General features: G+C 42.8%; 1 long non-coding RNA gene across 1 annotated transcript in view; it reads right to left on the bottom strand.

Moving 5' to 3' along the window:
- Positions 1-3,079: 3,079 nt before the first annotated feature.
- The window catches only part of LOC141980712 (uncharacterized), an 87,624-nt gene continuing 67,897 nt past the window's right edge, over positions 3,080-22,806 (bottom strand). The window contains exon 3 of the long non-coding RNA XR_012637592.1: positions 3,080-3,251. This is a non-coding gene — a long non-coding RNA (uncharacterized LOC141980712). The remainder of the gene's footprint in view (positions 3,252-22,806) is intronic.

Here is a 22,806-nt window from a genome sequence, read left to right as displayed (position 1 = left end):
ATGATTTCTGGCCACAATATGGAGAGAGGTAGCTCAAAATTGTGAGAGAACCTAGAAATAATGGAGTACAGGTGTAATCCTAAGTGACGCAGAGAAGAGACTAGGTAAAAATCAGTGCAGATTAGAATTATCATAGAATCATAGAATATCAGGGTTGGAAGGGACCTAAAGAGGTCATCTAGTCCAACCCCCTGCTCAAAGCAGGACCAATCCCCAATTAAATCATCCCAGCCAGGGCTTTGTCAAGCCTGACCTTAAAAACTTCTAAGGAAGGAGATTTTACCACCTCCCTAGGTAACGCATTCCAGTGTTTCACCACCCTCCTAGTGAAAAAGTTTTTCCTAATATCCAACCTAAACCTCCCCCACTGCAACTTGAGACCATTACTTTTTGTCCTGTCCTCTTCTACCACTGAGAATAGTCTAGAACCATCCTCTCTGGAACCACCTCTCAGGTAGTTGAAAGCAGCTATCAAATCCCCCCTCATTCTTCTCTTCTGCAGACTAAACAATCCCAGTTCCCTCAGCCTCTCCCCATAAGTCATGTGTTCCAGACCCCTAATCATTTTTGTTGCCCTTCGCTGGACTCTCTCCAATTTATCCACATCCTTCTTGTAGTGTGGGGCCCAAAACTGGACACAGTACTCCAGATGAGGCCTCACCAATGTCGAATAGAGGGAAACAATCACGTCCCTCGATCTGCTCGCTATGCCCCTACTTATACATCCCAAAATGCCATTGGTCTTCTTGGCAACAAGGGCACACTGCTGACTCATATCCAGCTTCTCGTCCACTGTCACCCCTAGCTCCTTTTCCGCAGAACTGCTGCCTAGCCATTCGGTCCCTAGTCTGTAGCTGTGCATTGGGTTCTTCCGTCCTAAGTGCAGGACCCTGCACTTATCCTTATTGAACCTCATCAGATTTCTTTTGGCCCAATCCTCCAATTTGTCTAGGTCCCTCTGTATCCTATCCCTGCCCCCCAGCATATCTACCACTCCTCCCAGTTTAGTATCATCCGCAAATTTGCTGAGAGTGCAATCCACACCATCCTCCAGATCATTTATGAAGATATTGAACAAAACCGGCTTCAGGACCAACCCCTGGGGCACTCCACTTGACACCGGCTGCCAACTACCCTTTGAGCCCGACAATCTAGCCAACTTTCTACCCACCTTATAGTGCATTCATCCAGCCCATACTTCTTTAACTTGCTGACAAGAATACTGTGGGAGACCGTGTCAAAAGCTTTGCTAAAGTCAAGAAACAATACATCCACTGCTTTCCCTTCATCCACAGAACCAGTAATCTCATCATAGAAGGCGATTAGATTAGTCAGGCATGACCTACCCTTGGTGAATCCATGCTGACTGTTCCTGATCACTTTCCTCTCATGTAAGTGCTTCAGGATTGATTCTTTGAGGACCTGCTCCATGATTTTTCCGGGGACTGAGGTGAGGCTGACTGGCCTGTAGTTCCCAGGATCCTCCTCCTTCCCTTTTTTAAAGATTGGCACTACATTAGCCTTTTTCCAGTCATCCGGGACTTCCCCCGTTCGCCACGAGTTTTCAAAGATAATGGCCAATGGATCTGCAATCACAGCCGCCAATTCCTTTAGCACTCTCGGATGCAACTCGTCCGGCCCCATGGACTTGTGCACGTCCAGCTTTTCTAAATAGCCCCTAACCACCTCTTTCTCCACAGAGGGCTGACCATCTACTCCCCATGTTGTGATGCCCAGCGCAGCAGACTGGCAGCTGTCCTTGTTAGTGAAGACAGAGGCAAAAAAAGCATTGAGCACATTAGCTTTTTCCACATCCTCTGTCACTAGGTTGCCTCCCTCATTCAGTAAGGGGCCCACACTTTCCTTGGCTTTCTTCTTGTTGCCAACATACCTGAAGAAACCCTTCTTGTTACTCTTGACATCTCTTGCTAGCTGCAGCTCCAGGTGCGATTTGGCCCTCCTGATTTCATTCCTACATGCCCGAGCAATATTTTTATACTCTTCCCTGGTCATATGTCCAACCTTCCACTTCTTGTAAGCTTCTTTATGTTTAAGATCTGCTAGGATTTCACCGTTAAGCCAAGCTGGTTGCCTGCCATATTTACTATTCTTTCGACTCATCGGGATGGTTTGTCCCTGTAACCTCAACAGGGATTCCTTGAAATACAGCCAGCTCTCCTGGACTCCTTTCCCCTTCATGTTAGTCCCCCAGGTGATCCTACCCATCCGTTCCCTGAGGGAGTCGAAGGCTGCTTTCCTGAAGTCCAGGGTCCGTATCCTGCTGCTTACCTTTCTTCCCTTTGTCAGGATCCTGAACTCAACCAACTCATGGTCACTGCCTCCCAGGTTCCCATCCACTTTTGCTTCCCCCACTAATTCTTCCTTGTTTGTGAGCAGCAGGTCAAGAAGAGTTCTGCCCCTAGTTGGTTCCTCCAGCACTTGCACCAGGAAATTGTCCCCTACGCTTTCCAAAAACCTCCTGGATTGTCTATGCACCACTGTATTGCTCTCCCAGCAGATATCAGGAAAATTAAAGTCACCCATGAGAACCAGGGCGTGCGATCTAGTAGCTTCTTTCTGCCGGAAGAAAGCCTCATCCACCTCATCCCCCTGGTCCGGTGGTCTATAGCAGACTCCCACCACTACATCACTCTTGTTGCTCACACTTCTAAACTTAATCCAGAGAGACTCAGGTTTTTCTGCAGTTTCGTACTGGAGCTCTGAGCAGTCATACTGCTCCCTTACATACAGTGCTACTCCCCCACCTTTTCTGCCCTGCCTGTCCTTCCTGAACAGTTTATAACCATCCATGACAGTACTCCAGTCATGTGAGTTATCCCACCAAGTCTCTGTTATTCCAATCACGTCATAATTCCTTGACATCACCAGGACCTCCAGTTCTCCCTGCTTGTTTCCAAGGCTTTGTGCATTCGTATATAAGCACTTGAGATAACCTGCTGATCGCCCCTCATTCTCAGTATGAGGCAGGAGCCCTCCCCTCACAGACGTTCCTGCCTGTGCTTCCTCCCGGTATCCCGCTTTCCCACTTACCTCAGGGCTTTGGTCTCCTTCCCCCGGTGAACCTAGTTTAAAGCCCTCCTCACTAGGTTAGCCAGCCTGCTCGCAAAGATGCTCTTCCCTCTCTTCGTAAGATGGAGCCCGTCTCTGTCCAGCACTCCTCCTTCATGGAACACCATCCCATGGTCAAAGAATCCAAAGCCTTCTCTCCGACACCATCTGCGACACCACCACTTAGCAGAAGGAAAGAATAAAAACACTCTGTAGGTAACTATCAGTCTGTTGGTAACTATTCAGACACAATGTGGAAGCAGTTTGCTTTTACTTTTCTGAATAAGACTGATTTTTCATCTAGATTTGCCCAGTTACCTCATGGGTGTGTTATCTCATAGATAAGTGATCAAATGAAAGCTCTCACAGCAAGTCTCTTGGGAGGTCAATTAGAAAACTAAAGTTGATTAGAAATGTATAACCAGAAAAATACTGTGTTGCATTTAAAAATCAGTCCCAAAATAGAAAAGTCCTCTTAATAAAGTACAGATACTTGATACATCATCACAGAATAACAACTCCCTTTCTGCATGGCTTCACCTAAACAAAGTCACCCCACTGGGAGTTGTCATAAATATAAAGGGAAGGGTAACCACCTTTCTTTATACAGTGCTATAAAATCCCTCTTGGCCAGAGGCAAAACCCTTTCACCTGTAAAGGGTTAAGAAGCTAAGGTAACCTAGCTGGCACCTGACCCAAAATTACCAATGAGAGGACAAGATACTTTCAAATCTGGAGCGGGGGGAACAAAGGGTCTGTCTGTCTGTGTGATGCTTTTGCTGGGAACAGATCAGAAATGCAGACTTACAACTCCTGGTAAGTTAGTAAGTAATCTAGCTAGAAATGTGTTAGATTTCCTTTTGTTTAATGACTGGTAAAATAAGCTGTGCTGAATGGAATGTATATTCCTGTTTTTGTGTCTTTTTGTAACTTAAGGTTTTGCCTAGAGGGATTCTCTATGTTTTGAATCTGATTACCCTGTAAGGTATTTACCATCCTCATTTTACAGAGGTGATTCTTTTACCTTTTCTTTAATTAAAATTCTTCTTTTAAGAACCTGATTGATTTTTCATTGTTCTTAAGATCCAAGGGTTTGGGTCTGTGTTCACCTATACAATTTGGTGAGGATTCTTATTAAGCCCTCCCCAGGAAAGGGGGTGTAGGGCTTGGGGGGATATTTTGGGGGAAGATGTCTCCAAGTGGGCTCTTTCCCTGTTCTTTGTTTAAGACGCTTGGTGGTGGCAGCATAGGGTTCAAGGACAAGGCAAAGTTTGTACCTTGGGGAAGTTTTTAACCTAAGCTGGTAAGAATAAGCTTAGGGGGTCTTTCATGTAGGTCCCCACATCTGTACCCTAGAGTTCAGAGTGGGGAAGGAACCTTGACAGGAGTGCTGGCTAAAGCACCTATTTATTACCATGTGTTCTGCTTTATGAAACAAATGTGTTTCTGCACTCATTTAATCACCAGCAACCTTCCCATAACTAACTCTTTACTTATGAGCATGCTAACTAGGGCTGATCAGAGCCGTGAGTAGGAAATGTAATTTTGCTCTCCAATTGCCCTATTCATTATCCTCCTCAGCATTTACATTCTGCACAACATTAGGATGTTGCATATAATGTGATCATTTACTATGTGGCTGTGACTGCCAAATGCAATGAATAAAATAGAGTCTTCTGAGGGAGTTATTCTACATACAGGAAAAACACCGCTTGGTTTAATGGGGTTTAAAAGTTATCAAGTGCAGTGCAATGTATATAGAACATACATTCTGTGTTTTCAGTTTTCTTTTATGTACAGAATAAAACAGACTAATATTTACAGTCCACATGACTCATCAAGAAACATATTGCTTCTCTCAGCCCTTTCAGGGCAGAAATAATTGTTAGTTATATTTGTGCTGGTACCACTATATCCATGAACACGTAGAAGGGGAAATATTTTTATCTACTATGGGTATTTTTCTTTCTATTCAGCTAATTTTAGATGTAAATAAACATGACAGGCATTAGCAGACTGGGGAACCTAAACCTGTAGTGCCTTTCCCTAAAGAAACCTGCTTTGATCTAGCTCAGAAGACGGACTGAAAGATGCACGTGTTCGAAGCAGCAATAATTTTTGAGGGGAATGCTGGCTTTTCAGAAGGTCCTTTCCCCCCGCCCCCTCTCCTCCCACTGATTGGAGCCAAGATTTAAAGACTTTAAAACTCACAATTGATTGACAGAAGTTATATTTTTATAAAATGCGGCATTTGTGAAGAAATCCTTTCATATGCTAGAGACACAAGCATGGAGTACATGTGTGCCATGGTGATAAAACACAGATTGAGGAGTCTGAAACCCTTCCCATTTGACTCTATCTTAAGCTTTTCTATAGCTATCACCACCACAGTATACAAGCATGTATTGGGTGTGAATTAATTTTCGTGGGTAGGACCTATGAAAATGATCTTTAAGTAAGTGACTTTACTTCTACAAAATGAGGTGTAATAACAGCAGCACTGTTCAGTTGGTGTGGGACTGATGGGAAACATACTTCTCATGGCTGCTAGTCCGGATGTAATCAGCCTTATACCTCATGTACACCTGAATTATTCATTCATTATACTATTTCTCATTAGAACAGCTGCATGCTTTGGAGCTTGTTTAAACAAAGACTGCAAGCGCATACTCCATACTAGCACTAGAAATTACACTGAATGTTGACGGTTTGAAGGTAGATGCTGCATTGAGAGAGTAGCTGTTCTTCAGTGGGACATTACATTGAAGTTCATTCTATTATACAGGTGGGAGTTAGAGAGGCCATGTGGAGTTGGTTAAGAACCACTAGCCAAATAATTTTATTTGCTCACAGTATTTTCCAAATAAATCATTCAGCAAACAGATGGTTTAAATTAAAAGTTAATGTCACTTTTGGAAAAGAGTAGTGGTAACTCCAGTGACTGATCCGATATCCCTTGTATCAGTCAAATAGATTTCAAATGCCCATGACTACATATTAATTATTGCAGGCATACACTGGCTGCTGTATTGCCTATACAGTCACTGCACTACCAGTGTCTAGCTCATCACTGTAAGGCACTTTAGAATATCATGAGTATGAAATGTGTTCTGTGAAAAAAACCAAACCCTATTCTGTTCCAGAACATCGTGTGGAACGCGGAGCAGAGGTTAGTCAATACTATTCAACCCAAATGAATTACACTGGAACTGGCACTGGGGCTTCTGGACACTACTTGTAATATAAATATATGATAAAAACAACAACAACAATACAGAATAGCGTAACCTTTCTGCCACATGGAGTCGGCAGCAACAAGGGCTGGGTTCAATATCTATTCTAGCGGTTCCTTTTTAACAATAAAACATAAAACCGGCTCAAGCCCCCACCCAGTAACCTGGAAAAATTGCACCCCATCCCTGGGCACCTCTAGGAGGCAATACTTCCCCACTGAGAAGCACTTGTGTGAAGAAAAGAAACTTTTAATAAAAAGGGGAAAGTAACCCAGCATTAACTTGGGAAACCGCCACAAGCATTATTCAGAAGCATATGACCATGAACAAAACACCCATCCCGGAGTACATTGGGTAGTGTCCTTGCCAGAAAGCCCAACCAACCAAAGTTCCTTCAGTGTGCCACTCCCCTCCCCCACCACCACACCCCACTCACAGTTGTTGTCCTTTGCCAGAGTTCAGAGGTGCATTCGCGTGAGTTCACCTCTCACAAGGGTAGCGGGGGAGGCGCCTTGGCTTGCTCCTCTATCAATTGCTCTGTCATCACTCGCTCAGCTTGTTGGTTGCTCACTCCACTGTCAGCTGCTCTGCTGTCACTCACTCCACCACTGCCCTCTCTACTGCAACTGTTGGGGTGTCTTGAAGTCCTACCACTTAACATGACTTTCAGCTGTTAGTGGGGGGGCCTCTGTGCAAGTGCAAGCTGGGCAGTCTCTTTCAGCAGAGACATTGTCCCACCACAGGTCTAATACGTAGACCTGGTTATCAGTGGTTTCAGCTCTAGTGATCCACAACAAAAGACTCTCAAGTGAGACTTAATCAGCTCTGTTATTACACAGCGGAGAGGAGGAGGGTCAAAGGTGTCTAGTATTCTTAGGCAGGGCCCATACCACCAGGTAGAAACATCTGCCCATTCTCAATCTCATCTTCTCTGAGCTTTGGCACCCCTACCCCCTTTATTAGCCCTGCACCCAATAACAGAATGACTTGCAATCCAACACCAGCCAAAACTGATCATTTGAGCAAAGGAGATCCATCCTGCTGTGCACCTAGCTAGAGTGCATGTCTATGCAAACAAGGTTGGTTCCTGAAGTCTTCTATCCCATCTCATCACTACATGTCAGGAGAGAGCTCATTCAGACCCTGCTTACATCAACATTTCACAATGTGAGGCTCTCTTTTAACATGGGGAAAAGGAGAAAATAGATTCTTCTGAACTGTTTTGTTAAAAAGAAAATGAATATGTGCTAGGTCAGCTCAGTGACTTAGGTCTTGTCTACATGGGGAAGTTTTTTCAGTATAATATAAGGTGTGAATTTAAACTGATATTGTTATACCAATATAACACACACACACACACACACACATTAACACTCATATTGTGGTATAAGAGTTTCTTTTTACAATTTAATGTATATTGTTTGGGAAATGGTTTAAGATAAACCAAAAAAAGTCACTCTTATTCCAGAATAAGAGTGTTTACATGGTGGGATTTGCTGATATAACTATATAACTGGTAAAACTTTCTCATACAGGCAGGGCCACAGAAATAGTGAAGCAACCTGCCATAGAGGAGGACAGATTTATGAGTGATTTTAGGGATTAGTTCTCTGACTATGGGAGCACAGGGGTGTTTGGGAGATGATGTACTGGACTCTAAAGGAGGTGAGAAGGAGGGTTTGGCCAGAGAACAAGATTTCCATTTGTGAAAAATTTCAACCTTTTAAAATTTGTTTTTATTCTGATCTGAAACAAAAATTAGATCTTTAATTTTTTTTTCACAAAAAAAAGACACACAAGAGAAAAAGTCCCACCCAATCCACAATAGCAAATAGCCCCCTGCTTAGTGCACTCACCTGGTATACAGGAAATGATTCCACAGAACATTGGTTTCAATAAACCAGCATTTTTTGGCAGAAAATAAGTTTTGTTGAATTTTTTTCCATCAGCTCTAGTGAGGAGATGGAGGGTTTGTTTGTCACCTTATACATGTCTTCTAGTTGTAATACTGTGCTCACTCTGGCTCTCCAAGCCAAGACAGTAAACCTAGAATGTTTCATTTACCAAAGTCCTGGACCATTATCAAATAACTGTTAAGCAACAAGAACCACTGAGATCTAAGCTTTGGAGTGTCCCCTGAAATTAGCAAAGCGTGGGGCAGTGACTGTAGAGCTCAGCCTGTCAGATTTATCTGCCAAGGCTTGCTCCAGAAATCACCAGAATTTAGATTTGGAAGACACAGCTATGTGATTTCAGAACACATTGCACTGAAGGTCTGTTTCTGCTCCCTAGCTCCACCTTCTGGAACGGTTTTTAACCATTGATTGACCAAATTTCTTCAAGACTAAAAGGCAAGCATCAGATTTATTTCTGAGAAGGAATGTGTTTGCCATCTATTGCCTTTGTATTTCCTTTTTGTTGTCAGTTAACTCAGCGTATGTTGGCAGCACCTAGTTCCCTGCTAGGCACACAGGTCACTATGGTTTACAGATGGCCTACAACTGATGAAATGGCAAAAGAGGAAGTTGGGTTGAAAGAGGCAAAATCTGATCCATTTAATCACAGACAATGATAATGTTTCTGCTTCTGGGTAGTGGTAATGACAAACATGAAGACATAACTTGGGGTGATAGTGTCCTGAATTAGTTATCACTGCAGATAATATTTGATCATTAGTTCCGTCTGCACAGAATTGGCATTGTACTTCTATTTTCTTAAAAACAAAGCTCTGTTTGGGTTCTATTATCCAGGATCTTTGTCGTAACACTGAGTCTCTGGAAACCTCATGTATCTCCACTGAACCATTTTTCATCCACTAGGTAAGTTTTGTAATAAATCTTTGTCTGCCTTTAGTTAACCTGTCGGCCTGAGGTACTCACCAGTCCCATCGCGGTGAAGTTTGCTCCCCACTGCAAGGAGCAGCTGATACAGTGGCACCTGATATGTGCCACTCAATGTATGCAGATAAATTGGAGCCAATTGATCATCATGTCTTCACCACTCCTCAGTCTTACTGAATAAGCTTGACTTTGGTATCCCTACAGGTTTCTCTGTTTAGAGTTTAACATTTCAAAAGTGGTCATCATTTCAATATCTATGTTTTGGAGTTGTAAAGGTAGTCTTACATCATAGTTCTGTTGTCATGTAGGGGCTGGTTCAGCCCCTGGCATAAGTTAGGAAAACCTTAGGGCTGTTCTAGCTTGTACATGGCTTTCTATGGCCAAACAGGGCCATTCTAGCAGCCAGGAATAGCTGACATATGGAGGTGCTCCTGCCATGCCCCTTAAAGTCCCCTATATTAAAGGTTGTGGTGATGATGGGGGTTGTGCGGGATCTAAACAATGCACAAGTTCCCACCACACAAGCTGGCCAGATCTGATGCTTTACAACAGTGCAGGAGTGAGACAGAGAATAGAGCCCTAGGACCTTAACTTTGATCGAATATTCAGTGGGTAACCAATGCAGTGTTCAGGGTACCACATAAAGTACTTCCTTTGAGCAGTGCTTGCCAGCAGGCAGGCTGCTGTGTTCTGACTCCTGGAATACCCTTATTTTTTGTGGATCGTGTCCAAAGTACAGTATATTGCAATAATTAAGCCTGAAGGTCATAGATGCCTGGATTATTGTGACTGGGTGAGGAGCTGAATTTAAAAATGGCCATACTTTTTCGGACCAATGGTCCATCTAGCCCAGAATCCTGTCTTCTGACAGGGCTCGGTGCTAGATGCTTCAAGAAGAATGGCCAGAACAGGGCTATCTATTGAGTGATCCATCCTGTTGTCAAGTCTCAGCTTCTGGCAAAAGTTGCCTGGCCAGCAAAAGGTGGTAAAAAGGATTTTATACTGTTGTTGCTATGTGGGCGTCCTATACCAAGGAGGAGTCCATGGCTGTGACTGCACTAGGATTTTTTTTTTTTTGTCAAAAATGTCGCACTCTGCTCCACATCTGGCAGCACCAGTAGGAACACTTGTGCAGCTCCTGTGTTCAGCAAGGAGTGTGTTGTCTAACCCAGAGCAGGTCCAAAAGACCTGGTTTTTAAAATGCTGGTAGCAGTCAGAGGCCTTCTTATACTAACACTCCCACTGTTGAGACCAATGGTGCAGCTACCCTGGTGATAGCAACAGAGGAGACATTTTGCCAAAATATTCTTGTGTAGCTACATCATAATTGGGTAGATCTGGAGGGGAGGAAAAAATGTGGCAGAAGGCACCCCAAGAAGAAGAGAGAGGCAATAAAAGATGACCAGAATCGTCCTGTTCCTTCTCTCCCATCTATTCTGGTCACTACCCTTCTATCTCCTCCCCAAGCTTTCAATATCTTTTTTTCATCTGCTCTAATATGGCATAATTTTACTTTGTGAAATAATATGACTGAATGCAGAAGCACCTCTGGGGAGGCATCACAAAGCACCAGTGAAGTTCTGCAAAATGATGCGGGGAAGGGAAAGAACTCAATTCTTATATATTCTAGCTCCTTTTGTCACCCTCATTGTTAGCAGCTCTGTGATTTTATTCAATGCCTTAATCTCTCCTTCTCTGTCCTGTACCCTTTTCCTTTCTGAAAGGATTTATTGTAAATCGAACCTTTCGTTCTAGATATAGTTGAAGAATTAAATTATTGTCAGTGTCAGTGGTTAGGTAGCTCTTCTTTAAATATTATATTAATTCAACAGTGGTTAGAAAACAGATAAAGAGATTACAAAACTCGTTAACATTTTACATAAGCAGCATCTTAACCCACCCAACTTGCTTTTCTTTTATCAGTTACTCTAATTCCCCTCCAACCACAGGGAAACTGAACACTGAACAGATTGCTAGATCCGCTTTGGGGGGTGAGACAGACTAGTTGGAGACTGACTGAGAGGGATTTGGGGACTTTGCTTAGGGTTATGCCTCCCCACAAAAGCACCTCAGCTCGCTGCATCCAGTGACAGAAGCCACACAGTTTCTCTCCAGAGTCCAACATGTGGTGTCCCTTCAGGCCAGTCTGTTCACAAATATCCCCTTTCCCATCACACTACTGATCAGGACAGCTAGCCAACATCACTCTCTCTGTTGCACACAGACTGTTTTGGGCTAGAACTAATTCAGAATCAACTTTCACCTCTCCTCTCAAATAGGAGGATTTAGCAGATTTAATCAGAGCAAAATTACTTCGTCTAAAAGTGACCTGATTTTAGGGAACTTTTCACTCATTATTTGGGGGAAACCTTTTGACTTTAACTGAAGGTATGAGATAAACTAACTAATGTACAATCTTACTAATAAGTGAGGAGCAGCAGATCCCCAGTCCCTGGTCAGTATTCTCACCTAAAACTGGTGCAAATACGTTGATATGATTTATCGTAAAGGGATGAAGTAGCTGGCTCAGAGGTCTAACAGTAATGCAATGTGCCACCATGTGAAGGGAATCTGATATCAGGTTTAGGGCTAGGGCCCTGATCCACAAAGTAACTTAGGTGTTGTATGAAGTTGAATGCATTTTAAGCTGAACAAATGAAACTTTAATAAACCCCGTGGACTGCTCTGCCTATGTGGCTGAGTTGCTTCCAGACTTGCTCCCTGCATTTCCTGATTTTCTGGTATCCCATCAATAACAGTTCCTCCAGGGAACATGGGCCCTCTGACTTCAGTTCCACTGATCAGCATACATCTTCCCTCTCTTACAAACATTTAAATATAAATATTTAAAACTAATAATTGGTTATCAAATCCCGACCCAGTGTTCCACTACCCCAGAGGTTACTAGAACATATAGTTGAGTATGGTCTTTACAACACATTCAGCTGGTTACATAGTTTGTGAGATAGTTTGAGCTCCTTACCTGTGATCACACCCAGACAGACTATCACTTGCCTCTGAGTTTAGGAAATTATTTCTGTGGTGTCTTCTCCCTCCCTGTGGGGTGGCCTCCAGATGGTTCTCTGTCTCTCTGTCCTTTGATGATCTCTGTATCTCTGGGTATTGTGTCTTCTGGTTTATAAGTGTCTCCTGTTCCTTCAGATCACTTGTCCCTCTTGTGTAGTCTCCTCGTATGTCCAGGGTACCAGTGCACCCATCATGAATCCTTTAATCCACTCCTTCTGGGGTCACTGTAATGACTGGATCCACACAAGAGTGCCAGTCTCCAGGGCTGGTAGGTCCTTGGCTGACCTGTGATACTCTAGTGCCTGTTTTCTCTGTTTTGGTGGCCATCTCCTCCTGGCAGCACCTCCATCCTACTGGCTGCAAGAGGTCTCCCCTCGCTGGTAGCAGGGTTTTGGTCCTTGACCCATCATTGCCTACACCGAAATGTTGTGGCTCCCCTGTGATGGGGTATTCCTCCTATGTGCCAAAAATGCTAACCAGGGGTCTGAACCAGAAGAAACAGCCTTGTGTAACAGACTCCTAGCTGTTTTCACATTATTCCACCTTTATCTGTGGGTATGTTGGGGAGGAGACGTGATGATCAAACTCCCATTTGTGTACAAATTCCTTGAATTGTTCCAAGGCAAATTGGGGTCCGTTGTCAGTGAATACCATTCTGGGATGCCATATCTTGCAAAGTGGGCCTTCAGTCCGCCAGTCACTAATTTGCTTCTTGTATCAGGCAGGGCACCAAGTTCCCAAAAATCTAAATAGTAGTAATCAAGTATTGCTTTTCACTGAATGTAAATATGTCCACTCCAACCTTTTCCCATGGGCGGGCAGGCAGCTCATGTAGTGACAGTCTCTTTCTCTCAGTGGTTATCACATAATCTGCAGATGTCACACCCTTATATCAAGGAGCAGAGTTGTGTATTCATTCCTGCCCAATAAATAAACTCTTGAGCATGTCTAAGACAGTTTTCAATGCCCCGGTGAGAGGCAGGTATTTTTTGCATGACATTCTTATGAGGCCGGGAAAACAGCTCTCTGTCCTCAAAATATGATTCCATCCTGCATACTCAGCTCATCTTTAATTTGAAAATGTGGTTCTGCTCCTACCAGTACTTGGCTTTTGTCTCCTGGCCACCCTGCTAGTATTGCCCTCTCGACTGCCTGTAGTTAGATGTCCTTTTCTGTAGCCTCTTTGATTTCCGTCACCTTCATTGCTGAAACTGGGGGGAAGCGCAGTATGTTAATGGATTAAATGTTCCGATCCCCTTCCCTCAACTCACTCATGCTGGGTATTTATGCTCTTCTCAGGGTGTCAGTTAACACCAGGAATCATCCTGGACAATAGCTGATCTCTCTGTGGTAGCACTGAAGGCATATCAACATGCACTGCAATCTCTTTGGAGCATTAAGAAGGTTCTGTGCGCTCCAGGGGTTTCTGGTTTGATCGCACTACTGCATGGGGGTGATAGTTTACTGATAGAATTGCTCCACTCCAAATGCCACAGCCAGAAGCTCTTTTTCTATTTGGGTTTCTCTCATTCAGTATCTGACATGGTTCTGATGCCATAAACAACCAGCTGCAACTGCAAAAGAGCTATATCCAATCCTTTCACTGAGGAGTGTCCGTGGTCCTCCTACCTGGTAGGAACTTCAGGACAGGGACATTCATTGTTTCAGCATGTGAAATTCTTGCTGTTGGGAATGCTTTTGAGCTGGTGTATGGATTCCACAACTGCAGCCAGGTGTGGACAGAACTTGGACAGAAAATGTATCATTCCTATGAAGTATTTTACCCCTTCACATCCACTGGACCTGGTATGTCTGACTGCCTTGATCTTATTGGGAGCTACTTTCAGTCCTCTGCTGTGAGCAGATGTCCATTGTATGTCTATAGCATTGTATATTAAAGATGGGGTAGACAGTATATAAATTCGAAGTGATGGAATGGATAATACAGTCTGTTTGGGCCAAAATCACTTTGGGGAAGAAAGCTACCTTAGGTTCCCCTAAAATAATGCTTAGTTATACTACAGACCCACAGGCCAAAGCCCCATTGCCCCAGGCAGGGGTCCCGTAACCTTAGCCCCACCGCCCAGTGCTCAAGCTCTCAGGCTTGGGCTTGGGCTTTGGTTCTGGGCCCCAGCAAGTCTAAGCCAGCCTTGGTGACCCACTTTGGGGTCCTGACCCACAGTTTGAGAACCACCGAACTAGTGTAAATGGTGGATTCTCTATAACTTGAAGTCTTTAAATCATGATTTGAGGACTTCAGTAACTCAGCCAGAGGTTATAGGCCTGTTACAGGAGTGGGTGGGTGAGGTTCTGTGGCCTGCAATGTACAGGAAGTCAGACTAGATGATCATTGTCCCTTCTGGCTTTCCTGTCCCGACAGCCTGAACCTGATATGCTCTCGGATTCAAGGAGTCAGTCATGATGTCATCACCGCTGTCTGGTGAGCCCTCCCACACTTACATAAGTTTGACTGAATCTTTCTGGGACTTTCCTCTGCTCTTGCACACATGGTTCAAATGGTTCATTTTGCCACATTCCTGCAATGGTTTCCTGCACCAGGACACCTCTCATGCTGTCTCCCACAGTAAATGTATCTCACCATGGGTATGGAACCTTGACCGCCTGTTCTCCTTTGCTGTTAGCTCACGGCATGTACTTCTGGGGGGTGTTGTGGCTCCTATGACTTTCATCTTTTCTCTTGAGGCTTCTGCTGCACACCCCCATGCCTATACATCTGTGGAATGAGAGATCACCTTCCCAGAACAGCTGTTCCCAAAGGTGGTGATCCTAAGTGCCACATACTTTACTGTCCCAAATCTGGGAGTCTGTCGAGTTGCCAAAACTGAATGTAGCTGCCAATGTGTGTGAGGCTGTAATATAGTGGTCTAGCCCCTCCTCTTCAGCTTGCTCCCTAGTGAAAAAAAGTGTGTTGCTCCACTTGTTTGTTCTGTTTTGGGGATCAGTGCTTCCCCAGATGTCCTAGGACTGCTGTGAGGCTTGAGAAAGTGGTGAGTTTCATAGTGGTGCATATTTCTCTGCCTTGCTCCCCAGTATGGTATAGTAACACTTTTCCTTTTTTGCTGTGTTATCCTCAGGGATGGCCAGCTCTGTGTAGAGCTCAAACTTCTCCTTCCACCACTGGGCTAGGTTTTGTGTCTGCAAATCCAAGGCTCTGGGTCAGGCTTCATTAGCTCACACTCCCAGCAACTGCACTGCAGAGAACTCTCAGCTTACATGCTGCCATCGTGTTTCATTTACAAAGTGTGAACCTGAGAGTAGCTTATACTGAACCAGTGAAACTTTATTAACCCTGTGGACTGATCTGGCCATGTGACTGAGTTGCTTCCAGCCGAACTCGCTGCATTCCATGTTCCTCTGGTGTTGCATCAATAGCAGTCCCTCCAGGGAACATTGAGCCACTTACTCCAGTTCCACTGATCATGATACAGAACTGGTCAGAAAACGGACTTCCCGTTCCACAGAAAATTATAAATTTTTTGCATAATGGAAATTCAAAAATATTTCAAGTTTGAAACATTAAAACATCTTGTTTCGGAAACATTTTGTTTCATTTCAGTAATGCTGATATAATGTAATACAGCACTAGCTTAAATTAGTCCATATTAAATATTACATATTATTTATATATATATATATATATATATATATATATATATGTTACATTATTATTATATAATATAAAAGTCTAAATGAAATACTTTGATATTATCGAAAGGTAACAAGAATGTGAAATGAATTGTTTTGAAATTTCCCCATTGAAAATTTCTTCAAAATTGACATGTTCTCACAAAACATTTTGATGTAAATGAAAAAAGCATTTTCTGACAGCAAACTGTTGTGTCAAAAATATTTCAATCAATTTTACTAAATGGACACACTGTATGTTCCTTGCATTTTTCCCTCAGAGGCATATTCATGAGAAATAAATCTATGAATCACTTGCACTAGTGCTTGCCAGACAACTTCTAATTATTTGTCTGCTCCATCTGGCAACAACTTAAAAGACTAATTACCAGTGATCCTAATGAATATATAGTAAGAGTCTTAAATCATCTTTTAAAATGAGGCCAGCAAGTAGCATCTAGTCCAGCATGACCCAATATAAAGAAAAATATCAGAGTCAGAATAAGTTGCCTGAAAATTAAGCAGATAGCATTAAAAGCTTCCTCCTGTAAAAAAAAAAAAAAATCTACATGAAAAAAAAAAGCCCAGTGAACTAGTGAATTATTTAAAGCTTGGCATCAAAAGTCCATAATTTAGTAGAAAATAGCAGCTGTGTTTTACCTCTACCTTGCTTTTTACCTCTACCTTTCAAAACAGTAAGAACATACAAAATTTTAGAAGAGGAAAAGGGTTTTCAGCTCAATATGTCTTTCTTTTTTCAGTATTATTATTAATAATAATGATGCATTTATTTTTCTAGAAGAAACATCTGTGTGCTGCACATACACAAAAAGGCATTAAACCCAGAAAATTTCCAAATGGCAACATGGCCCAATAACCAAAATGATATAGAAAATCTAATGATACACTGTCTACCAGCAATAAATAGCACACCCAGTAAACGCAAGCATAAAAGGAAACAAAAAGGTCTTCAATCAAAGTAGTGGTTCTCTTGCTGCCCTGTACATGAAATCACCTTTTCTGTCTCAAAACAATTTATTTCCTAATCCCCTTTATTCCTACTGCCACTGGGCCAGATTCTGATTTCAGTAACACTGGCTTAAATCCAGAGTAACTCCAGTGAGACAATTCTTTTCAAATGGGACAATTTCCTTGTTTAACTAGAAACTTTTGACCAAGGAATCTAAGCAAACACATTACATTGATGTAATCTCCAAGTTCCACAGCATGAACTCTGTATAGCTGAATGATCTCCACATGAGATTGATGCAGCTGAGTTGAGCAAACGCGCAGGTCTGCCAGGCCATTGTATTAAGGTTTCAGGTGTCCAGTTTCTTCACATAAAATATTAAACAAATGTTTCTTTTCCCACTTTGTTTTGTTTTAAATTTTGTTTAAATATATCAAGAAGTGGGAGGTTGGGGAAGGTCAGTGAAAAAGCTCAGTAAAAACTATTGAGGGAATCCAACCCTTCCCCTAACCCTAACCCCCATCTTTTCATGTTCTCTCTGTATATATGTCTCTTCCTACTGTATTTTCCACTCCATGCATATGATGAAGTGGGTTTTAGACCACGAAAGCTTATGCCCAAATAAATGTGTTAGTCTCTAAGGTGCCACAAGTACTCCTTATTCTTTCAACCCTTCCCCAGTAATTCCCTGTCATTCTTGGAGCTATTCAGTCATCTTCAAAACTAGCCTCCTGATTTGAGTCTCCTCCAAAAATCTGTCCCCTGTTCTTCTATTACCAAAACCCTTATCCATGCGTGGCAATTTCTCCCCCTTGGCTATAGCAACCTTCTCCTCTCTGGCCCCATTGTACGAGACTCTGTTCAAACAGGCAGGAAGATATGTTCTCTGCCCCCATAACCTTATAATCTTGAAAGACAAGTGATATGAACAAAACAATAGAGAGGGTTGCAATCAAATGTATACACACACACACACTTTTTAAAAAATGAATATAAAACATCTTAGCTATGCCCAGCTGTCCCTCAGACTATCCTTTCTTGGAGGTATCACAGAAGAAATAGAGGCAGGGTAAAAGAAGATGGTTGCGGGAGAAGCAGACAAGAGAATAATCATTGCCATTCAGCCCAAATGACTTGGACCCCAGTTCGGCAGTGCTTATTCATGTGAGTAATCATATTGCCTTCAGGAGGCTATATGATGTGAGTAAGGGCTACAGAATCTGGCCCTTGGACAGTTATGGTTTCTGCCTTAGAGATGAACAAGTAGATCCTTCAATAACCCAAAGAGCCAAAGATCTGAGTCACGTGCCATAAAGTCAATCCTTTAGGAAGCATAGAGGTGCCACACTTCCTGTACACTCTTCAACCACACAGCAGTAGGAAGTTTTGTTACCTTATTGCTATTCATAGTTTCTGTTCTTAATAAAGCGTTTATCTTGAACTGTGCTGCTTGTCAACAAAATACCGAAGTCCATCTTCATTCTGGATTTTCCATTTTCTGAGCCAGCTCCACCTTCCACTATATCTTTGTAAAATTTCATCAGTGTTTTTCAGAAAATGAACCTGCCACTGGTAGTTTAGCTGCTGGAATAATATTAATTTTTCCAAGTGTCATTTTTTAGTTGCGTTTCCGCATGTAGAACCTGATCCTGCATCTATTGAAGTCAGTAGTAAAACTCCCTTTGAATGTAATGGTACAGAGATCAGGGCCTTACAAGGTGAAAAGTAAAATTGAAAATGGACACATTTGTATGCATACTTTGTTTCTGGCTTAATCTTTGGATTCTGCTGGTCCTGCTTACGTGGAATGAACAAACTCTCTTACATCTGGAATTCATTTCTAATAAGGGTACGTCTACACTGCGCTGAAAGTATGGGGAGACAGATGTGCTATCTGTGCTCAAGTTAGTGGGCTAAAAATAGCAGTGTAGCTGGGGATAGCATGGGCACCTTGGGCTAGCCACCTGAGTACAAACCCATCTGGACCCCCTGGGTACATACTTGGGTGGCCAACCCAAGCCATTGCCCATGCTACCCCCAACTACATGGTTATTTTTAGTGCGCTAGTTCAAGCATATCCAGTGTGTGCCTGTCAGCTCAAGCTGAGAACCATGTGCCAAGCTGCAGTTTAGACATCCTAGGAGGCAAGTACCTCTGCTGATAGTACGATTTTGTGTTCATGTACACTAGGAAAAAGGTATGTGGCTAGTGCAACATGTTCTGTTTGAGGGAAAAAGAAACAGAGTGGCAGCATAACTTCAGGTGCATCAACACTGCTCCAGCTGCTGCCACTTTCTTCCTTCAAAAAGAAAAGGAGGACTTTTTAGAGACTAACAAATTTATTTGAGCATCTTCATGCTTAACATGAACCAAGACAGGAAAGGGAGGGGAGGATTACTGAATCAATTTGAGGCAGCATCTAGTTCTGATTGCAAGTGTCAAGCTTTTTCTGAAATATCTCAGAAGAGTGGAAGTACAGACAGATTTATTGGTATACATACTTCACTGGATTTATTTTGGTGGTGTGTGTGTGTGTGTGTATATGTATATATAAGCAAAGATTAAAAGCCAAAACAAATGTCTAAATCATTGTAGATTGGTAGTACAGTGGGATAAATGCAGCACACTCCTCAGCAGCAAGGTTCTAAGTACTGCAGACTGTAAAAGATGATGGCATCTTTTGCATTCTCCTGACTGAAATCCAGAGGAGAAATTCCTTAAAGCATTAAGAGAGCTGAATAACAAAGTGCCCTCTCAGTAGTTTAATATTTGGTTTCTTATTCTGCTATGGATTTTCTTAAAAAGAAGAGTTTCAGATAGAGAGCTGAAAGTGTATTTATTAAATTCAAAAGTACTAACAGCAGGTGGTGATGCTAAATGCCAAGAATCAGGAAATTCAAAGTTAATAACACCACCTTAATAACACTAGAAATAATAAAAGTAATTCCTCATATGAATATAGCACTTTCAACCTGAAGGACCCCAAACTGCTTTACAAGCTGTATGTGCTGGAATTACTTCACTACCATTAAAATGTAGCAGTCATTCTACATGAGCCGCAGTACAGGGTACTGTTTTTACAGGGGGAACTGAAGAACAATGTATCCAATTGAAACTACAGTGGAGAATTTTATAGTAAGTGACTTGTAAAACTAATATGGAACTGGGCTCACCGCACCAGTCTTATGAAAAGTGGCATCGTTAGTGACCACAAGTGGTCAGGGTCATGTTTTTGTCTCCTTCGATAGACATTTATTTTATGCAGATGTATTCAGAATTGAAAATGAGGCACCTAGCCAAGGCTGTAGGCATACCTGGCATGAGTCACAAAAACAAACAAAATTAGACAGCAGAACCCAAACTGGCCTGCTCCCACAGAGATAACCTCCATCAAACCTCACCTTGCAGTAGCCTGCACATTAAATGTGCTTTTGCAACATGCCTTGAAGGTAGAAAGATCACAGATATTTTGGGCCCCACTGTGGAAGCTTGTTCCAGAGCTGAGGGAGAACATCTACCGTCAGCTCCATCTTTTTTAAATCCAGAGGGATCTAGCTCAAGCACTAATCTCAACTGCAGCAGTAGGGCACTGAGAGATATGTGGTCTCTCAAACAGAAAGGTCCAGAGCAGGTAGGGCTTTAGAGGTTAAAATCATCTCATTAAATTCAATCTGGAACCCAAATGAAAGTCAGTGCAGATCATGAAGCAGGTGTCATGTGCTGCCCAAGAAGCACAGATTTAGGTGTCTGGATCTTGCAATCAGATCTACATGGGCAGACCATGCAGACGCATAGAGCCCCACTAAAGTCAGTCCCAGACGTCAATGGTTGAATGCACTAGGAGACTGAGCTACCTTCTCACCCTTAAAGGTTGTCCCTTCAGAAAAGTCCATTGGCAAAGAGACCTGAGGGAAGCTTGAATTTCCATTGCTGTCCATGCGATCAACCTATTCTGTTGATAAACAGAGGGCACTGGTTCCAGGTGTGAACAAGTCCATGGTCCATTATCTAGTAGTCACAGTCTTTGGCAGTGACTCCACCTAGTGGTTATAGTCTATGGCAGTCACTCCACCTAGTGGTTATAGCTGAGGCAAGTGTAGGAGACCCCAGGCCATCCCACTCCTCCAGGTTCTGACCCAAGGCCCTGTGAGGTTTTCTTAGGGCTTTGCACCTTGTGGTGCCTCAAATCAGCCTCCCTGGGGCACTTTCTACCTCCCTTTTTCCTGCACCAGGCCTCAAGTACCAGTTTGCGGGTTGCCTACCTGTCTTTGATTGTAAGAGCTGCCGCTCGCCAACAATCCTTCTCCCAGCCTGGGTCTGGCTACATCCTGCTCTGGAGCTCCCAGAGCAGGTCCTTCTCCCTGCCCTGTCCAGCCCCAGCTGAGCTGGCTGGCTCCCTTTTAAACCCCGCCTCCAACTAGTGCATGCTTGGCAAGGGCGGCGGGGTGGGGCCTCCTGAGCCCAGAGTTGCTATTTAATCCTCTGCTGGCTGGTGAGGGATTTATACATCCTGTCACACCAGGACTAGGACATTTTACTTTTTAAAAAAAAAATAATGGTGCCACAATGGATAAAAAGGTAGCATTTTAGCTCTGACTTTGAATTCTCAATTTCTTGCCACTGTGTGTCACAATCTTCCACACACAAAAAAAGAAGAAACTGTTGCAGTCTACAGTTCTAGCGCAAATCACTACACTAGTTCTCATTTTTTGCACTATAGCAGTGGTAGCGATTTTATAAGTGTTAATATTACTTAAATAAGGTGTTCTGCATTCTATTCCCATCACTTTGGTAGCATTTCTTAATACTGAAAATACCTTTTTATTAAAGAATTTTATTAATTCTATAGAATAGAAACTGATACACGACCAATCAGACAAATCCGAGTTTGTGAGCACAATGGACTGAACATTACGGGATAGGCACATGTGTGTCAGCTGGGGAAACAAGGCATGCTGCTTCCTCCAAGTGCTCATATCCAGTCTACTAACAATTAAGACGAGACTCTCTCCAGTTTCCAATTAAGCCAGTTCCAGGTACAGGTGACTATTTTTGAAAAGAAATGGAAAGGCCTCAAGCCTTATAGGTGTTGTTTTGTTCCATTAGCAGACATGTTTCAATCCCTGAGTCAATCCCATAGCTGTGGGTAATGGTCTATTTTTCCAATAATGCTTTAAGCACTTAGCTTGAGATATTGCATTACCAATACATGCATGCATTTTATTTAGTATTTTGGAGTCATGGCACAGCAAAGTCATGAAGGAAGCAAATTTATAGCTGATGGATAGCTGGGTGGGAACTGGTTTTCCGGACAGGAACATTTTTGCTATTCTAAAGTTTTCCCGTTCCCCATCAGGATGAACCTGAGGCCTTTCAAAGATGAAAAACAAGAGACAGAGGGACTCCAATAGCATGGTGTTTGGTTAGCGCATTCACCTGGGAGGCAGGAGACCCAGATTCAAGTTGTTGCTTTGCATGAGTCAGACCAGGAACTTGAACCTGGGCCTCCCACATCTGAAGTGAAGCTGTTCTGGGGTGCGTCTGACTCTGACTCTCTAATTTGGACCAGAAACTCCATCCTGGACCTGAGAAGACTCTTCAATGAAAAGTTCATCAAACTCAGTATGTTCCCATGAAACGTTTTGGTTTCAGCGAACCAGCACTTTCCAAGGACAAAATGTTTCAGCAAAAATTTCACTGCCAACATTTCTACTTGTAATTGCTCTGGGACCTCAGAAAATATTCCTGAACTTTTCATTAGTTCCAAAGGAAACGCTAAACACTCTCTCACCAACAGAAGTCGGTCCAATAACAGATATTACCTCACTCACTTTGCCTCTCTAACATCCTCGGACCAACATGGCTGCAACAACACCGCATACAAACACCACCAATGTCCAGCCTTAGGCATTTATCATCAACATTGTTTATTTTATGCACACAGGCAGGCATCATGTAAACTGTATGAATAAAACTTGAATGTGAATAATCTCAATGCGACTGTACTGATATAGTTCTGATC

The sequence above is a fragment of the Natator depressus genome, chromosome 1, assembly GCF_965152275.1.
Source record: "Natator depressus isolate rNatDep1 chromosome 1, rNatDep2.hap1, whole genome shotgun sequence".
NCBI classification, from domain to species: Eukaryota; Metazoa; Chordata; order Testudines; family Cheloniidae; genus Natator; species Natator depressus.
Note: the sequence above shows the minus strand (reverse complement) of the source record. Positions and strands in the feature narration are given on the sequence as shown.